The sequence below is a fragment of the Mirounga angustirostris genome, unplaced genomic scaffold, assembly GCF_029215605.1.
Source record: "Mirounga angustirostris isolate CCGP_5_RB_7025 unplaced genomic scaffold, mMirAng1.0.hap1 SCAF_3, whole genome shotgun sequence".
In the NCBI taxonomy this organism is placed as follows: domain Eukaryota; kingdom Metazoa; phylum Chordata; class Mammalia; order Carnivora; family Phocidae; genus Mirounga; species Mirounga angustirostris.
The window spans coordinates 121,704,050-121,722,320 of NW_026991711.1; the positions used below are offsets into that span (position 1 = coordinate 121,704,050).

The window sequence follows — 18,271 nt, forward strand, 5'->3', positions numbered from 1 at the left end:
TAGATAAAGATCAGGGAGGAAGATAGAGTGATAGGAAAGGGACAACAAGCAGAAGAGTTTGGTGTTTGCAGGAGTGTGTCTACAGGGAAAATGAACACAAGATTGTAAATAAAGATGTGGCTGCATTTGGACAGGCCTTGAAATGTTCATCTGGTAGGCAGAGAGGAAACATTAAGGGGTTTGCGAGGAGAATAACATTACTGAGATCTGCTTCAAACTTACAACAGTGCCCAGGACTGATTGGAAGGGAGAGCGAGAGGAAGGAAAGATAGCCTGGAAACCTGTTGTAAAGGTCCAGGTGAGTGTCTAGGTGAGAGTCGGAATTACGATGCGGGATTAGGGAGAATGGGGCATATGTGTTTTTGAGGTCTCAAGCCCAGGTCATTGAGAAAATGGTGCTTCTATTCCCCATGGAATGCACATGAAAAGCAGGAATGAGGACTGAATAGTACAGAGGCGTTGACAGAGAATCAGCAACATAGTATATTGAGTTAGAGGTTCTGCCAGAACCAAGTTACAGTGTCTGAATGACAGCGAAAAATGCAATTCAGGGCTTAGGGAGAGGTTGGAGCTGGTGACTTAGATTTAATAATTACCTGAAGAAAAATGATTGTTAGAGCCATCAGAATGAGATAAAAAAAATCCCAGCTGGCTTCTTCTTAGGCTCCTTTGCAGTCCCTCAGCTCACCTTTAGAGTAAGCTCTAAAGGTGAAAATGTCCCAGCTCTCAGTCTTTGTAACTCTTCTCACATCTGACCACTCTGGTGACTTGATTCAAGTTGTACAGTTTTAAATGTAATCGAGCTCAGACCACTCTCCTGAATACCAGAATAGAATATCCAACTACCTACTCAACACCTCCCCTTGGGCATCAAATAGGTCTTTTGAACTTCTCTCCAAAACCAGGCTCTTCATTTTCCCTCAACCCTCCTCATCTCAACAAATGGCAACTCCATTTTTCCAGTTATTGCAACCAAAGATTTTGGAGTCGTTCTTCACTCTTCTTGCTCTAATATAGCATATATAACCCGTCATCAAATTCTATCACCTATATGCTACAGCCGACTCGGGCAATTTCATATAAATGGAATTATACCAGGTGTGGTCTATTGTGTTTGGTTTCTTTCGCCTAGAGTCATGTTTTCAGAGTTTATCCACATGGTAGCACGTGTCCGTACTTGGTTCCATTTTGTGACTGAACAATACTTCGTTGTTCTGGTATACTGCATTTGCTTTATCCATGTATTCGTTGATGGACATCTGTGTTACTTCCACCTTTTAGCTATTGTGTGTAATGCTGCTATGAACATTCCTGTACAGTTTTGTTTGAACACCTGTTTTCAATTCTTTGAGGTATACACCAAGGCATGGAGTTGCTAGATCAAGTGGTAATTCTACGTTTAACTTTTTGAGGAATGGTCAAACTGCTCTCCACTGTAGCTGCACAATTTTTTAGATTCCCACAAACAATATACAAAGATTATCAATTTCTTCACATCCTGCCAACACTTACTTTGCTTTTTTTTTCTTTTTATAACTATTCTAGTGGGTGTGAGGTGGTGTCTCATTGTGATTTTTATTTCCATTTCCCTAATGAATAATGACACTGAGCATCTTTAGATATAGTTGTTGGCAATCTGTATATCTTCTTTGGAAAAGTGTTTGTGTAAGTCTTTTACCCATTTTTTAACTCTGATGTTCATCTTTTTTGTTGTTGTTGTTAAATGGTAAGAATTTTTTATATATTCTACGTATTAGACTCTTATCAGATATATGATTTGCAAATATTTCTCCAATTCTTCAGATTATCTTTTCACTATTTTGATAATGTCCTCTGATGCATGAAAATTTTCAGCTTTGATGAAATCCAATTTATCTACTTTTCTCTTGTTGCTTGGGCTTCTGGTGTCATATATAAGAATTCTTTGCCCAATCTGAGGTTATAAAAATTTATTCCTATGTCTTCTACTAAGAGTTTTACAGTTTTAACTCTCACATTTTAGTTCTTTGATCCATTTTGAGTTAATTTTTTTACAATGTCAGATAGGAGTAATCATAGTATATCCTGTAATTTACTTGGTTTACTCTGTTTATTTCCCGTATCTCCCACTGGAATCTAAGCTTCACCAGGGCAGGAAAGTGTCTTGTTCACTACTCTAACTCTCTTGCTAGCCTGACCAATAGTGACTTGCACATAGTAGAGGCACATTATTTGTGAAATGAATAAATTAAGTGGCCAAAGAATGGTCCAAAGGGAAGACAGCTAAGATGATCTTATATCAGTGTATTACCATGTAAAAGATTATCCCTAATGGAAAAAGTTCAATACATTTTACCACAGTTCTACTACAATGTGCTATAAACACAATAGCTCATTTGATCTTTGTTCTATAATAAGCTAAGTCACTTGAGATTTTTTTCAAGTTACTTTTTCCTTATAATTTGGAAAAGAGAAAAGAAAAAAGAAAACCTCATACAACATCTGGAGTTCACTTTTATTTATATATATTTTTTATTTAACAGTTAATTATGATTTATAAGTGTCATTTTAAAAACATCAGTCCATCAAACTATGCAGAAAAAAGTGGCAAGAAGTCTGCAAAACAAAATGTATTTTAAACATGTTTAAGTAGAGGGATTATCTGAAATCCCGGATTTTTCAGTCCCTTCGTTATTATGCTATGACAATCAAGTAATGCTTAACTTCAGTGGAAGTAAGCCTCCTGGATCTGGCTTCATTGCAGTCTCCAACCTCTGTGTTGTCTTCTGTCATTTGCCCTTAAAAAATTTTCCTTTAGGGTTAATCTGGCTGTATGAATAACATCTTCAAGTTCCAGGTCTTCATTATATCTTTTCTCCAGGAAAGTCTTCCCATTGACATGATTCTTTCCCATTGCTGTGGCTTTCCAGGCAACGTGAGCTCCAGGTAGATCTGACTAAAATAAATATGGCCACCCCTCATTCCAACCACAAATTACTAAAGAGACTCCAAGTGGATGAACACTACCTGAGTGTATTCTTACATCACGTAAGCTACTCTCTGTACAAGTTGAGCCGTGGGGATGGGGTCTTGGTAAATGAGATAGTATTGCTGAGCTAGTTTTTGAGCTCCGTGCACGAGCACTCTGTAATCTGGGTCAACGCCACTATACACCAAACCTATATGCTTGGTAATTGGTTCCACGTTGTGTACACTTGGCTCATCTTACAGAATGGATTTCTGTTTCTTCTCAGTTGCTAATACCACATCATTTGCAGCTTTAATTCCCACTGAAGGGTCTCCTCCAGCTACACCAGCCAAAACATATTCAATCTGGACAAGTCTACCAGATGGGCTGAATGTACTCAGCGAAAAGCCGAAACTGTGCTCTGCCTTCTTTACCTGGAGTGCCCTGGAGTTTGCTTTTAAAGAGACTCGTATCAAATTGCATCTTGATCACCTTGTATCTTCAAGTGCCCTAGAGGGATCCACTGGCCAATAACTAGATGAAAATTTGATGTTCAGAGTCATAAAGAACAAATATATAATTTTGGAATTTCACTCACTGTAATTTGTTCATTTGCTGAGAATGTGTCAGATACTGTGGTAGGTGCTGATGGGAAAACAGAATTCAAGCAATCCTCAATCTCTGTCACAGAGTTCACCATAGGGAAGACAAACACACACATTATTAAGCTATGCCCTTAATATTAGAAAGAATGAAAATATACAGTCCATTACTAAAAGCACTACTATTAGACAATCAAGCATGAAAAGTGTCCAAGAGCTGGTGCAGAATATAGATGTATGCCTGCCATTCCCTCTCAGTGACAGTGTGTTTCCTGTGGACATTGAGGATCACTTCCCTCTCTGAGCATTCCTCTCCTTGTCCTCTGAAATCTCCTTGTATTTTATTCCCTCTGAGCTCCACCAAGGTTGAGTCTTCCTCCACTATGCTTTGGCCCATGTAGTCTATCTACCAGTGACCTGAGGGAAAGGGAACAGACTAACAGATTCCGATGAAGGACATGAAGGAAAATTGTCCTTCCTCGTCTAGCTTCCATGAAAATAATTTATAATACATATCAAGCCCTTTCCTGCTGAGATTGGTTGTCCCCATTACATAACTTGTCTGTTATTATGCTACAACAATATCTTTCTCTTTTGTCTGCATTACCAAGCTAAACAGAGAATGAACAAATAACTTGATTTTCCTAGTTATATATGGCCCAGGACCTCAGAAATGGATGGGTATGTGCCCTTTCCCCAAAAAGTGAGGAGAGAGTATCAGAAAACCCCATTTTTCATAATAATATCAACTTTTTGGTACTACTAGTGTCAACTCTAATAAACGACAAATCAAGCTGAAGTTATTTAGCCCAAACCAGGGTTAACAATCTGCTAGCCCTAGTGCAGAGAGCCCTATTGGTTCATTTCAGTCTATGGTGGGTCTAATTGGTTGGTAATAAGAAATAATAGTTGATAAACATTTAAAATACTGCTTGTGGCTCACCTTAAAAACACAATTTTTGGAGGAGATTTCTCCAAAGAATTAACAGGAAAGAAGAGATGAAACCAAACCTTACTAGAATAAACCAAATTTTATTGCTAGAAATTTAAATTGAGTTCATTGCAGATACTCATAAAAGATCTCATTTGCCCCATTTTCTATGGAAAACCCTAAAGCAATTTTGTTGGCACTAGGTAACTAACCCACTGAGGCTATGAAAATCTATCTAGGCCTCTACTTTCTTTACACAGTGGAGAAATTTAATGCATTTGGAAAACAAAACGGACTCCAACTCTCAGTAATAAAACTAATCCCTCTTTAACTGTTGAAAGCACTATCTATTCAAAATCAAAATGAACCTTAAAAGTTGATCAATAACGCATAAAAAGCCCCAAGTACATAAATTAACTGAACATCCATCATGGAAATCATTTGTTAAAGTGAAGAAAACAAAAGCTGCCCACAGATTTTAATAAAACTAGATTACTTCCACCTATAAAGAACCTGGTTTTCCTCTGAACTCAAAATCACTTCATTAAAATTTTGTTAGATATTGTGTATTATATTTAGCAACATATGTATATATGGAGGTGGAAGGGAGAAAAAAAGAAACTATTTTTATTGTGAGAGGGATCCAGAGGGAAAAAAGTAATAAAACACTCCATCTTATCAAATAGTATTAATTTCATCTCCTCTGGTTCAGAATCACCCATTTCTGGTAATTATGAAAACAAATCAAAGTTCAACTTCCTTTCAAGGCATCTTTTCCTTCCCAAGATGGTATCTGGGTATGAAGAGAAGCTGGCCACACCTCATGGCATTGTAAAAGGGACTTTGTGCTCTACTTCCCTTTTGGTGTTTCATCCCACTAGCCTGTAAGGAGCAAACAGCCTCTGTCCTCACTGGCTTGTCCTGAAGTGGCTGTAGTTTAATTTACCTGTTCTGTTCCCTCCTAAGGGAAAGGAACTGTAATTTCTCCCAGGAAACTTGTCCACCCACCTGCTCTCCAAGATCCCCTTCTTTTCTCATTGGTGTTACAAATCTCCTGTGTTCTGGCCATGATCCCCATTAAATCCCCAACATTAATATCTTCCTTCTGCATTCCTCAACTGGAGATATGTGGAATTTTTCAAATCCTTTCTATCACATGTGAAAGAAGGAGTTGCATGAGAATTATTTTTGGTCCCTCTTTACCTAAATATCCTATGCAGCCATTTCTGTTCTGGGATGAGCAGGTAGTCAAAGACACCATATTCAGAATTACAGCTGAGCAATGTACAACTCCAGAGGCACAATTGAGATAGACTATAATTTGACTAATATCCCCTAAATTTGTGTTATGTTCACAGGTACATGGTGACCTATAGTGACAGTCTTCTTCCCAGAGTTCCCAAGAGGAAAGGAGGCACAGAACCCCATAGTTTCTATCTCAATTATATATTGTCTTCATTTCCTCCTTCTTTCTATAACTAGGACCAAGGCCAAAGAGAGCCTTTGAGCTGCCTGGGTAATCTCTCTTTCCCCCAGTTCTTTAAGGTTTCTGTGTTTTCATACCACCAGAACAAAAAGAGTTTTCCCCTCCTGCTTGGATAAGAACTTTTGTTACATGTCTTATAATCTCCATACACTATCCTTTATAAGACTATAAGATCTCCAAGCTTTGCTCATTTGATATACATATAAAACTATATTTATAGTTATATATAGACAAACTTCTGAGACTTTGAACCCCATTTTGTTTCTCAACAAAGTTTGTTTTTTTAATATTCTTGTTTCCTTAATTTAAAATCACTTTTAAAACTTAAGCATGAATAACTACTTTCTTTGTTTTCTCTGAATAGTCCACAGTTTCCAAAGATAGTGGAATCACAAGACAAAATGATCGATGGGATATAAAAAATTTAAAAGTAAATATTTTTTAATATTTATTATATTGGACTTTAAACTTCTTAAGGATAGTGTTTATGATGATTTTGTTTTGGTATTAACCTGAGTATATATATTAACTAGATCTTGGATTAGTGTTTAAGTGAATTAAAGAAACACGTTCTTTCTTTTTTTTTAAACATTTCTGGAAGAATTTTTATTTATTTATTTATTTTATTTTATTATGTTATGTTAATCACCATATATTACATCATTAGTTTTTGATGTAGTGTTCCATGATTCATTGTTTGCGAATAACACCCAGTGCTCCATTCAGTATGTGCCCTCTTCAAGACCCATCACCAGGCTAACACATCCCCCCACGCCCCTCCCCTCTAGAACCCTCAGTTTGTTTCTCAGAGTCCATAGTCTCTCATGGTTCGTCTCCCCCTCCAATTTCCCCCCCTTCATTTTTCCATTCCTGCTATCTTCTTCTTCTTTTTTTTTTAACACATAATGTATTATTTGTTTCAGAGGTACAGGTCTGTGATTCAACAGTCTTATACAATTCTTTCTTAACCTAGTCCAGACTCTGATCTTAATAAAGACTCAACACAGAAAGAAGTTGCTCCTCAGCTCAATGCTGTGGAATCTTAGTATGTACACCTATAGGAGAAGGATTTGGATGGGAAAGGCTAGAAAGAGAAATTCCATGTGAAATCCAAAAGGACAGAAGATACTCCAGTACCCAGGACTTGCTGATATGGGGAGAACAAATAAAATTGAACATACCTTAAGAAACAACTACTTGTTCTTCCTCTGATCTTGCTAGATCTCTAAGTAGACCAAGATTTTGTAGGAGAAGCACTATATTTGAGACATGGCTAACAGGGGTTCCCTTTTCTTTTCATCAAACACACAAAGCTTTGACTGTTTTAGGAAGTTTGCGCTAGCGTTTGCATAGCTCATTGTTATTTATCCTACAGGCTTTCTCTAAAATGTCACCTTCTCCCAAATCCTTCTCTAACCACCTGACATATTATAATCTCTACCCTCCTGCACCCAAATCTCATTATTCTGTCACATCACCTATTTTAATTCTTTTTTACATGTACTAGTTTTTCATGTCCTTGTTATTTGTTTGCTGTCTTTCAAACTCCTCAACCCCTACACACATCATTTACTAGCATGTGATGTAGCTAATTTAATGTCTATGCTAGTCATTTTACCCTGTAGAATGGGACAATAATAGTACCTATCTCAAAGTGTTGTTTAGAAGGCTTTAATGAGATAATACATGTAGTACAACTACACATAGTAATTTGACACATAGTAAACTTGAAAAACAACTATTGTTACATAAAAGAATGAACAGATGAATAAGCAAAATATCACTAGAACAACAAACTATATGTTCTAAAACTATATGAATTAAATATTGTGTAAAATCTTTACATCTCAAGCCAATTTCTCTCTTTTATAATATCCCAGCTTAGATTCTAGTCTACACAAAATGGCAAAGAAGACAAAATTGTAAATTAGTTCTTTTTCTGCAATTAAACAGGATCTTCCTCCTCAAACCACAGGGCTTGAGACCCTATCCTTTACCCATGCCCTCTTCAGTGACCATACCTTCCCTGGCTTCAAATGTTAATGGTTCTGTTAATGGCCATATATGTTATCCTCACAGGGCTTTCTAGGAATAATGAGCTAATGATAAGGCACCCCACTTGATGGGAATTACAGTGCTTATTTCAAGAGACGCTGTGATGAAGGAAGTTTTGTAAGTCCAGAGGGCAATTCGGCTGCCCCTCAACTATAGCACATAGGTTCCTGCTCATAAAGTCAGTCCAGACTAAACTGTGAAAACAATTCATGAAAAACTGAAAGGTAGTGCCTTATCTAAAATTCAATACAAACCTTGTAATATCATCTTAATTCTGTATACGAAGTACTCCAAAATCATATAGATTTTGACCTGAGATCACTTAGAAAATGATTAAGAAGTGCAATAGGTTACCCAGTTTGGCACAGTTTAGTAAAACACAATGGCTTGTTGAAGAGAAATACTGCATATTTGTAATAGTAGATCAAGAAGGAATTATGAAAAATCATTTACAAAACAGATTTATAACCCTGAGTCTCTTCAATCATACCAAGATCACAGAGACTTCACTGTCGTTCTAAAGTCTAGAATTTAGAAATTCTGGTAAAATAGTGCTTAGAATTGTGATGGAGGAACATTTTCTTTTGCTAGAAACAATAGAATATAAATATAAACAGTAATTTCTTCTTTCAGTAGTAGTTACCAAAGGACAGAGCAAAGTTTCCAAACTAAAGTAGAACATATAAAAGACTTCATTCACAATTTACATTAAATTTAAGTTAATTTATTCTAGGTCCCAAAACTTTCAGATGCCATCTTTTACTTAACTCATTAAGTCACATTAAGAGTCTAGAATAAAATGCTGCTTAATGTTATTGATGAGATCTTATATCTGAACATTATTTTAGCTGATCTACTGAAACTCATCAAAGCAATCATTTTTCTTCTCTTTCCATTCTCATTCAATAATGTGATTTTATTCCTGACATTAAAAATAATGTCCTCTAGGGGCAGTGGAATTCAGTGTGATGTGAGCAATCAGCATATGCCCCCGGATGAAGAGGCAACTATATGGGGAAAATGAGCCCGTTTTGTTCAACCCTAGCTTTGACTCTCAGTTGCCTTCAAAACCATAGTCCAGGTTAAATTAAAAACAGGGAAGTCTATGCTGGTTCTTTTCTTAGGAACCAAAATAAAAATATAATGTATTGATCACATTTCTCAACTAAAAAAAAATGAATATATTCCAAAATATTTTGGAAGACCTGGATCTTTAGTAATGCTCTATAGTTTGGGGCACAGCAGTAGGATATAGCTGTTCAGAAAACTTCAGTCATTTAGTAGATACGATTTCAGAGCTTCTGAAATCTTCCATTCTCTATAATCATTCTCCTAATTTTTTGACTTCTTCATCTACACTACTTGCAATATCATCTATTGTTCCTGTCACCCCCAAGATCCATTTCCTCTGCAAATGTACCTTTATGTTTCCTAGAGAGTCATATTCCTTCACACTCAGTTCTTGTGGTTCAGTTTATACTAATCCTCTTCTGAATCCAAGCATTAGACATAGGACTCAAGACAGAGCACCACATCCCATTGACAACACAAATTGAATTGGGAAAGGACATGTGATCCAGATGTTACAACTGGGTATTTCACCCGTCTGGCTAGAGTGTTTGGGTCAAGGATGGGCACAGGACCCAAGCAAGCCAATGAAGCTCAACCAGATCTTTTGGTGGCATTATTGAAATGTAGATTATCTTTCCTTTGGATTGAGGTTAGTAATAAAGCAGCCTTGAGTTCCTGAGAGCTATCTAACCTTCCTGTGGGAAAAGATGCCCATATAGAATGCTAATACAGATGAAATCATGGCCAAGAATAAAGACATTATGAATTCTTATGACATTATTTGAACTCCTGTATCTAGCTATTCCTGAAGACCTCCTGCCAAATTTTTGGTTGCATATATAAACTAATATTTCCTTTTTTCTGAAGACTGATTCAGTTGGGTTTTCTATCATCTGGGACTGAAAAAATCTGTCAGTATATTGCTCCATTACTTTTCCAAAATGTCAGGATCTCATGTCATAATATTCAAACAGACAAAAACAATGATCACCAAATTATTTCAACAGAAAGTAGATTGGAAATTTTACCTGTTAATCCAGAGATTAGTGAGGGAACAACTGCATTAACTTAGTGTCCCATGGCTCCAGAGCAAGGCTATTACAATCTTTCTGGGTTAACATGATGTATAGTAGTAACATTAATACAATTAAATAAGTGGCCACATATGATTAAGTCATGTGCCTATTCTTCAAAGATAGACATAAGCCAATCAAAATAAATGCAGCAAATTTTGAGCATTATAATAATTTCAGATTTTAAAAATACATAGTTCAGTCAACTCATAATTCAGTTACATTTTCAGTTCTCTGTTCATTCATTCATTCATTCATTCATTCATTCATTTAAAGAATGTTTGTTGGATACCAACTGTTGGCCAGTCATTTTGTTTCTTGCTGAATGCACAATATCTACATGGATTAATAAGCACTTATTTTACCTCTTATACCCAATGGGTTATTTTAGTATTCATTGGTACTTCCTTTGCAGGATGGATAAGAGAGAAAAAAAGAGATGAAAATCTTTTCAGTTAAATGTCATCACCTGTAAATGATTTTACTGGTGGCTGAATGGAAAAGGACTTTTAAATGAATGAACAATGAGAAATTTGGAGATTATTTGTCATTTCCATTTTCCTCTAATTTCCTTCTCACCCATTTTAATAAATCATTGATAATTGGCCATATTCCAAATGAACAGATTTTTCAGAAAGCTCTGGTTATGATATTCATTATAAGTATTTCAAAAATTGTCATATTTTTGTCTACACAGAAATTGGAAAGTGGGCAACTTTACAAAACTATCTGGATAATTCAAGTCAAGTGTCCTAATTATTGATGCAGAGTAAGGTTTTTGATGATCATAACATCATAACAAATTTAATTTGGGGAAATTCGGTAAGATTAAGCAGTTTGAACACTTTACCATGAACCATGGTTCCAGGAATCCAAAATTTGAATCTTCATAACTTTGCCCCCAACCATTTGAAGAAGGGAGTTATTTAGTGCTAATGGTTGCAATCATTACGTTTAAAGGCAAAGAGAAAATACTGTAAACAAAGCAGGAAAATATTTTTGGTGTATAGCATAAACACACAATTATCTTAAAATGTAATCTTCATGTGACTTATTAAAGTAGATTACATTTTAATGTGCATTGCAATTTGCACATTATAGAGAGCACTCTATATGCAGCGTTAACTGTGTGACCAGCCTGACAACCTGCACAACTGAAGATATAAAAAGAGAAAAAAACCCTCTGCTATCTTTCTCTAAATGGATGTATTTGGTGTTGATAGTCAGATACAGTTTTCACCTTTATCCCAGCTTGTTTCTGACCCAGTGGGTTAGTGTTAATCACCACTGTAGGCACCAATAATTTCCCCATATGTGGAATTTGATAAGTTAGAGCACCCACTTCAATTCAAGAAGATTCCAGCTGACTATCCAGTTATCGCTATGGACAGCTTCAAGCACATCCATGGCTGGCCTTGTATTCTTAGCTTTATCAAGCGCTTTGCACTTTTTGTCTTTTATCTCTTAATTGAGACCTGACTGCAAGAAATGCCTATCTGTTCAACTAGGTTGCATTAAGTATTAACTTTAACTGCTTTGGGTACTTGAGGTACAGAAGAGGGGGAAAAAAAGCCTTAAGAAGCTGTGTAGAGTGGAAAATCTTCCCAAATCTCTATTTATAAATTGTGTAAATGCTACAGTGTTTTTTAAAAAGTAAATAAATCTTTATCTCTTTTCCAGATTTTAAAAAAAAAAGTGTTTATATTACCAACTGGGGGAAAGTTTATGAATCCTCCATCATATTTGGCAGTAATAATAATCTTACAATTCTGGCCAAAAGAGATAATATTTAGGAAGAGTAAATAATTCAGTAATAATAGATGAGAAAGAACTTTGTATTTATGTCTCTAGAATATCTAGGGACTGACTCCTCTCTAAAGGATATGGAAATGGGTTTTATTTGAGCCGAGAGCACACCAATCCAAGGATTCGGGATAGCTTGTATAGGTTCCAAGTCTTGCAATTTCCTTTTCTAAATATTTCCCATTTCTAAATATCACCCAAATTGTACTATTTTGTGAACTCCTTGAGGGCTCTATCTGTGCCCTTTGCAGCTTTTCATCCCATTTTCCTGTATATGGTAGCCCTTCAACTTATGCTTATTGACCTTAATCACATGCACATGGGGTCTCTCTGAGCATTTACAGAACCTCCCTGTGACTCTTCTTTGTGCTTCTCTGTGAGAGATCTCTAACTCTGCCAGCTCTGTGGCCCCTCTGGTAGGTGCTCCTCCATGACAAATACAGAAGTATTACTTGGAAAATATATGTCATGAACAAAAACAGTCGATTTAGACAATAGCCCTGAAAAACCGAAACCCAAGAAAAATGGTAATTTATTTGTGGGACGGGGCCTGTTTGTTGCTAATTGAAGTGGCACTGCTCATTTTTTGTACCAATACCTAAAAACCAAGAATAAATACAAGATATTAGTGTTGAGAAATCCCTTCAGTCAAAATGTCCTCAACTAAATCCAAGTCTAGACAAGAAACATCTCCCTAAGGATCAAAGACAAAGCTCTAAAATTATTTTAGACCTAGGAAGAGGCACAGAAACATAGAATGACAAGACTGTTAACTCATGATAGTTATTACAAAACAAATTAATGTTACTAATTGAAAGTAAATTTCCCATATTGTATGTAATTCCAGGCAAAAGCTCAGTGATAGACCATACGTTAAAGGCTGTGTGGTAAAAGACATCTATCTATACGAGGCTGATGTTATGTTTTGAAATTTTCATATATAGCAATTAGTACTCAAGCCCACGTTCCAACTAGAAGTGTTGGTTACCAAAAAGCTGTCTAGATCTGAGAAGGGTATAAAAAGAAAAGAGAATCATAATTCTAAAAATAAATGAATGTTAAGTCCAAATGAGAAGAAATTCTATCCCCCACCGCTTGTGTGGTACCAAAGCACCATAGGATGAAGTAATGTTTCATTCATTCATTCACTCATTCATTCATTTATTAATTTCACAAATCTCTGAGGACTTTCTACGTGGAGGCAACAGAGGAACAAAATGAACAGGCTCTTTGTGCTTTCCTCTAAGCATGGCTGGCAGAGCACACTGATTATTTAAAATTGAATCATTAAAATTTGAATCAGAAGGGCTTTATGAATAGTGTTAACCCACAGCAAATAACACAATCTATCCATCACCTATACTACCTACAAGGGAATACAGATTTTCCTTCAAGATTCCTAATTCATTTGTTGGTCAGACACATTCATCCTCTCTTATACCCACACCAGGTCCCAATCCCTGCAAGAATCACAGTGTATCATCACCAACATTAATTTGTAAAACCTATACTTATTATGAGGAATAATGCTATTAATAAGGGTTTAATATTCTGCTTTTCTGTAGACACGGAGAATATGTAAAAAGAAGCATTTTTTTTCTTTTATGCTTTTAACTTCAACTTCGAAAAATCCCCCTCCCCACTTAAAAGGCAAGACAAAATACTCTCATTTTATTGTTTTCTTACAGGCTCATAAAATTTTAGCTTTGTGTTACTTTTTCAAAGACTCTATTAAACTTGATACATGAGACTGGTAGGCTGCCACAAACTCATAAAAATCTTTTCAAAGAATTGCTGCCTAGCAGTGGAAATTGAATGGCAATTTCTAAGAATCAAGCTAATGGCTTAAACTATAGAAAATGTGAAGCCCACTAATAGATAATTTAGGATTTCCCCTCTCCCCCCCCCACCCACCACTGGAGAGAACAGAACATGAGCTTGAATAAAATTGCACCAAGATCTTATTAATCTTCAGTCTGTAAAAGCTCAATTTTCTTAAGCAATGGGCTGTGGTACACATACCACAGTAAGATCTATGCTTAAAACGTTCTCCATATTTTGGAGCTAAAAGTTCTGCACCTTTTGACTATGTGGACACTTGTATTATTGTCAGTTTCAAGAGTTAAATATTCCAGCAGGAATTTGTTACTACACAGCTGTACATAATGCCTGAAAACCCCCTGCACCAATATTGCTCTCAAATTGGCAGCAAGTGAACAAGGGACATGAAGGATGCTTCAGCCCAGTAACCTATCCTTCCTTCTCTCCTGGGAGCCACTTGGCCAGCTTTCATCCTCATAATTATAATAAATTTGACATTTCATAGATAATATTGATTTCTGTATTTTAGCATTTCACCATAGGTGACAGTCTAGCGTCAAGAATGAAATTTCTATTGATCTCCTGCGCATTAATCTCTCATGTGTATGTGATCATTTTTATAAGACCTTTTACTGCACATAAATCAATATTTCATATTTCCAGCTATGCCAGAGGAGATGTCATATTTGTAAACTGTGAGTTGACACCTGCAATTCCTTCCTGTTCAGCTTCAACTGTTCAGTAAGAGTCGATTCAGGGTTGGGAAAGGATCAAGCTCAAGAAACAAGGTAGATGAAAGGCATGAATGTAGACTAGAGTAATTAGCTTAATGAACAAAGAAGCCAGGTAGTGAAATGAAGTGAAATAATGTTTCTTCTACAAAAACTGCTTCTGTGGATATAGCATCTGAAAGAGAGTTTGGCTTTCCATGCTTGCTAGAGAGCTGAGAATAGATTTAAATGCCTGTGTTAATAAGGAACACCAAAATACTTTTAAATAATTGCTTTCAGAGAACTAACAAATGAATCACGGAACACTACATCAAAAACTAATGATGTAATGTATGGTGATTAACAGAACGTAATAAAATAAAATTTAAAAAAAAGAGAACTAACAAATCTTGGTGGATAAGAAAGTCACTACAATTTCATGAACGTTTGACATAGAAATGTATGATCTTCCTACCCACAGCTCCAATAGGTTGCCAATGCTGACGTAGTAGTTTTCAGGACTGTGATCAGTTTCCTAATTTTGCGAGCATTTTAGGAAGTAAGTAAATCATTTCCATAGTTCCATATTTAATGGTTTTCGTATTTCAAAAATAAGAGCTTAGAATTATATATGAAGATTCCGATGAATCAAAACATAATAGTATTATGAACAGAATGTGAGCTCTTCTTTGTATGAATTTTAATGCAGAGTGGGAACTAGCAGGCATTTTTAATAAGTAAATTCTTCACTCTAAGGAGCTACTACTCTTATAACTACTTAGGGATCCACTGAAGTATTTATTTTGCCAATTTCAATGGCAAGTAAAAAATCAGTGTGCATTTGTATATATATAATCTTGTTGGACCTGTCTAAGCTTTATTATTTTCAAAACTATTTCCTACCTATTACATAATTGGAGTTTATCTATGACATATTTTAAGAACTTGGGGAGTAAACCATTGGACACAAGCTGATATATGTGAATGTTTATGCTTCTCCAGATAAATTTTCCCTGCCTATTCTTAACACTTGCCGAGAGGTTATTAAATGCAAAACTCAATTCGGATATGGTCTAATACAAATGAAAAGGTATTGAGAATAGAATGCTATCTTGTGCAACATTTACATTTATTCTTTAAAAACTTGCTATTCCACATATTTAGAGAAGTACAGAACTCCACGCTTTGTGCAATAAACATTTTCAGAATCTGACAAAGATGCTTTTAATTCAATAAAGTGTGTGCTGGTTTAAAAAGAACTCCTTTAAAAAAAATTTTTTTTAAAGAACTACTTTTTCCCAGATAAAAGTGGACTTGGAAATGTCCACTTTCTAGCAATTTCCTATGGTCACTATTGACACACTATTATTTCAAATTATATGTCGTTTCACTAGAAGGAAATGCTACTCTTGCTTATTTTTTAAAGGCCAATCCTTTTTGCTGGTTTCTGAAACATGTTCATGGCCATAAAATATGTCAGCAAATGACTGTTTTAACATGATGACAGACACATTATTGGAGTGTGACTGACTAGTGTATGAGTGACTATATTTTGACAATTGTGTCAGCTTTTGACTGAAGGAGCACAATTAAAAAAAAAAAAAAACCCACCTAGACTGAATGGTAAGGTATTATTGAAGAAGTCAGCAGGTGGAATATATCTTTACAAATACTTTAGTTTCTCAAATGTCAAAAGAATTAGGCGTGAGCTTTAGGCATTATAAAATTTATTTCATTTGAGAACCAATTAACATTGCGAAGAGCCAGCCAGCAGAACTTTGTGTCCTCAAAACTTAAGAACTTTGACTTTTAATGTCCAAGGTGACTGGATCTAATCCTCCTATTTTGCCTTAGTTAACTTTCACTGTACATTTTGGCATTTTATTTCTTTAAGATGAAAATTTCTGAGCCCTGATATCCCAAAGCTGAAATGACCAGCTGCATTCCTTACTAATATTTATTCCTTAAGTAAATTAAATGAAGAACTACAGATTCGTTCTCTTAGGGAAAAATACGGCTTTAATTTTGTGAGCAAAAACTTTTAGCAATAATGGGACGTATGAGGTGATGCTTCCAAAATTATGGAGGGCATTTTTAAAATGTGGTGGGTTTTTTTTGGTTTTGTTTTTAAGATTTTATTTATTTATTTGACAGAGAGAGAGAGTAAGAGAGGGAACGCAAGCAGGCAGAGGGGGAGAGGGAGAAGCAGGCTTCCCGCTGAGCAGAGAGCCCGATGCGGGGCTTGATCCCAGGACCTTGGGATCATGACCTGAGCTGAAGGCAGACGCTTAACGACTGAGCCACCCAGGCGCCCCTAAAATGTGTTTTAACTGGCACTGATGATTTTGCTACTTCTTTTTGTCTCTTTCTCTCCTCACACTTGTCAGTTGCCTTTTGTATTTCAGAATCCGTAGAGATTTCTCCCGGACACAAAATACCATTACCTCTGTTCTCGTGCCTCTCCCCTCCATTGCCTGAATCTAATATTTAGTATTCTTGGTAAGGCTGGATGCACATCTCCTTGGTTTCTGTGACGCTCATGGACACTTTTGTCATTGGCCTCAACTATACTATAATCTTAAGCGTTTATATTTCTTTCTCTTCCACAAGTTGAGAAATCTTTTCTTTTTTCCTGTCAATATTCCCATTGTTTTGTAGATAATATATATTTAGTATATATCACTAGACGAGTAAGCAAATCTTTATGGAACGAATGAATGAATAAATGAGTAATACAATCAGTGGTGCATTTAAAATATGATGTTTTACAATGAGAGGGGTCATTAATTCAATGATCTGGATTACACAGAAGAATCCACTTCCGTATTTTAACAATACTATAAATTTAAGCTCCTTAATACCATTTTTTTTTTAATCAAAAGGCACTTAGCATCTGGTAAAAACTCAGTAAATAATGTGCACAGTGTAGTAAGTTTTTAGCTTTTGGTTCATACAGAAATATTTTTTAATTTGTCAGTGCACAAAAAAGTTGTTCCATAGCTTCAGTATTTTAAAAATATGCATGCTGTTAGTGTTTTAATACAAGAAGAAATGAAGATTCTAACAATTACATTTAGAGTACATTTCTAAGATCTTTATAATAGCAACAATTTTTTCTAAATGCGATATGAAAAATTATCCCTTTTCTCTATGTTAACTTCCTAAATATAGATGTTGACTGAACATTATACATTTTTAGGAAAAATTGGGCTTAATTTTTCAAATTAATTTTCTGTTACTTAAAATGTCATAATTTATAAGTCAAAATTTCAAGTTCTAACTAAAAAATTTAAGAGGAAAAATGCATACAGAAATTATTTGAAGTCATGTAAAACCCGAAATTATGGTGAAATTTAGAAATGTCTAGAAAGTAAACATAGATTACAGAATTTAAAAGCTGGAATAATTTTGATTATTTGGAACCAATTAGTTGCTTCTGCACAAATTATACATTTGGAGTAACTGACAACAGTCCAAAAGATCCAATTTTCAAAATAAATTTGATGTCCTGAAATTATGGGATTGCCAATGACAACATGGACACCAAGAGAAAGAATAGTTTCTAGAATGAAATCAGGAAGGATGAAATTAATATCATGGTAGGCTTCCTAATATATGAAACAACAAAAGTATTTCAATGAAATTCAAGAATTTGATATGGTACAGCAATAAAAATTCCCAGGATTAATATTAAAGGACAGATTCACATAAAAAGGAGTTTATTAAATATATGTGAATTGAAATATATGGATATGTGCTGTATAGGTATTTT

At 35.4% G+C, this 18,271-nt stretch overlaps 1 pseudogene; it reads right to left on the minus strand.

Annotated features, from left to right (window-relative positions):
* Positions 1–2,673: 2,673 nt before the first annotated feature.
* LOC123839124 (proteasome subunit alpha type-2-like) overlaps positions 2,674–18,271 on the minus strand; it is a 35,185-nt pseudogene continuing 19,587 nt past the window's right edge.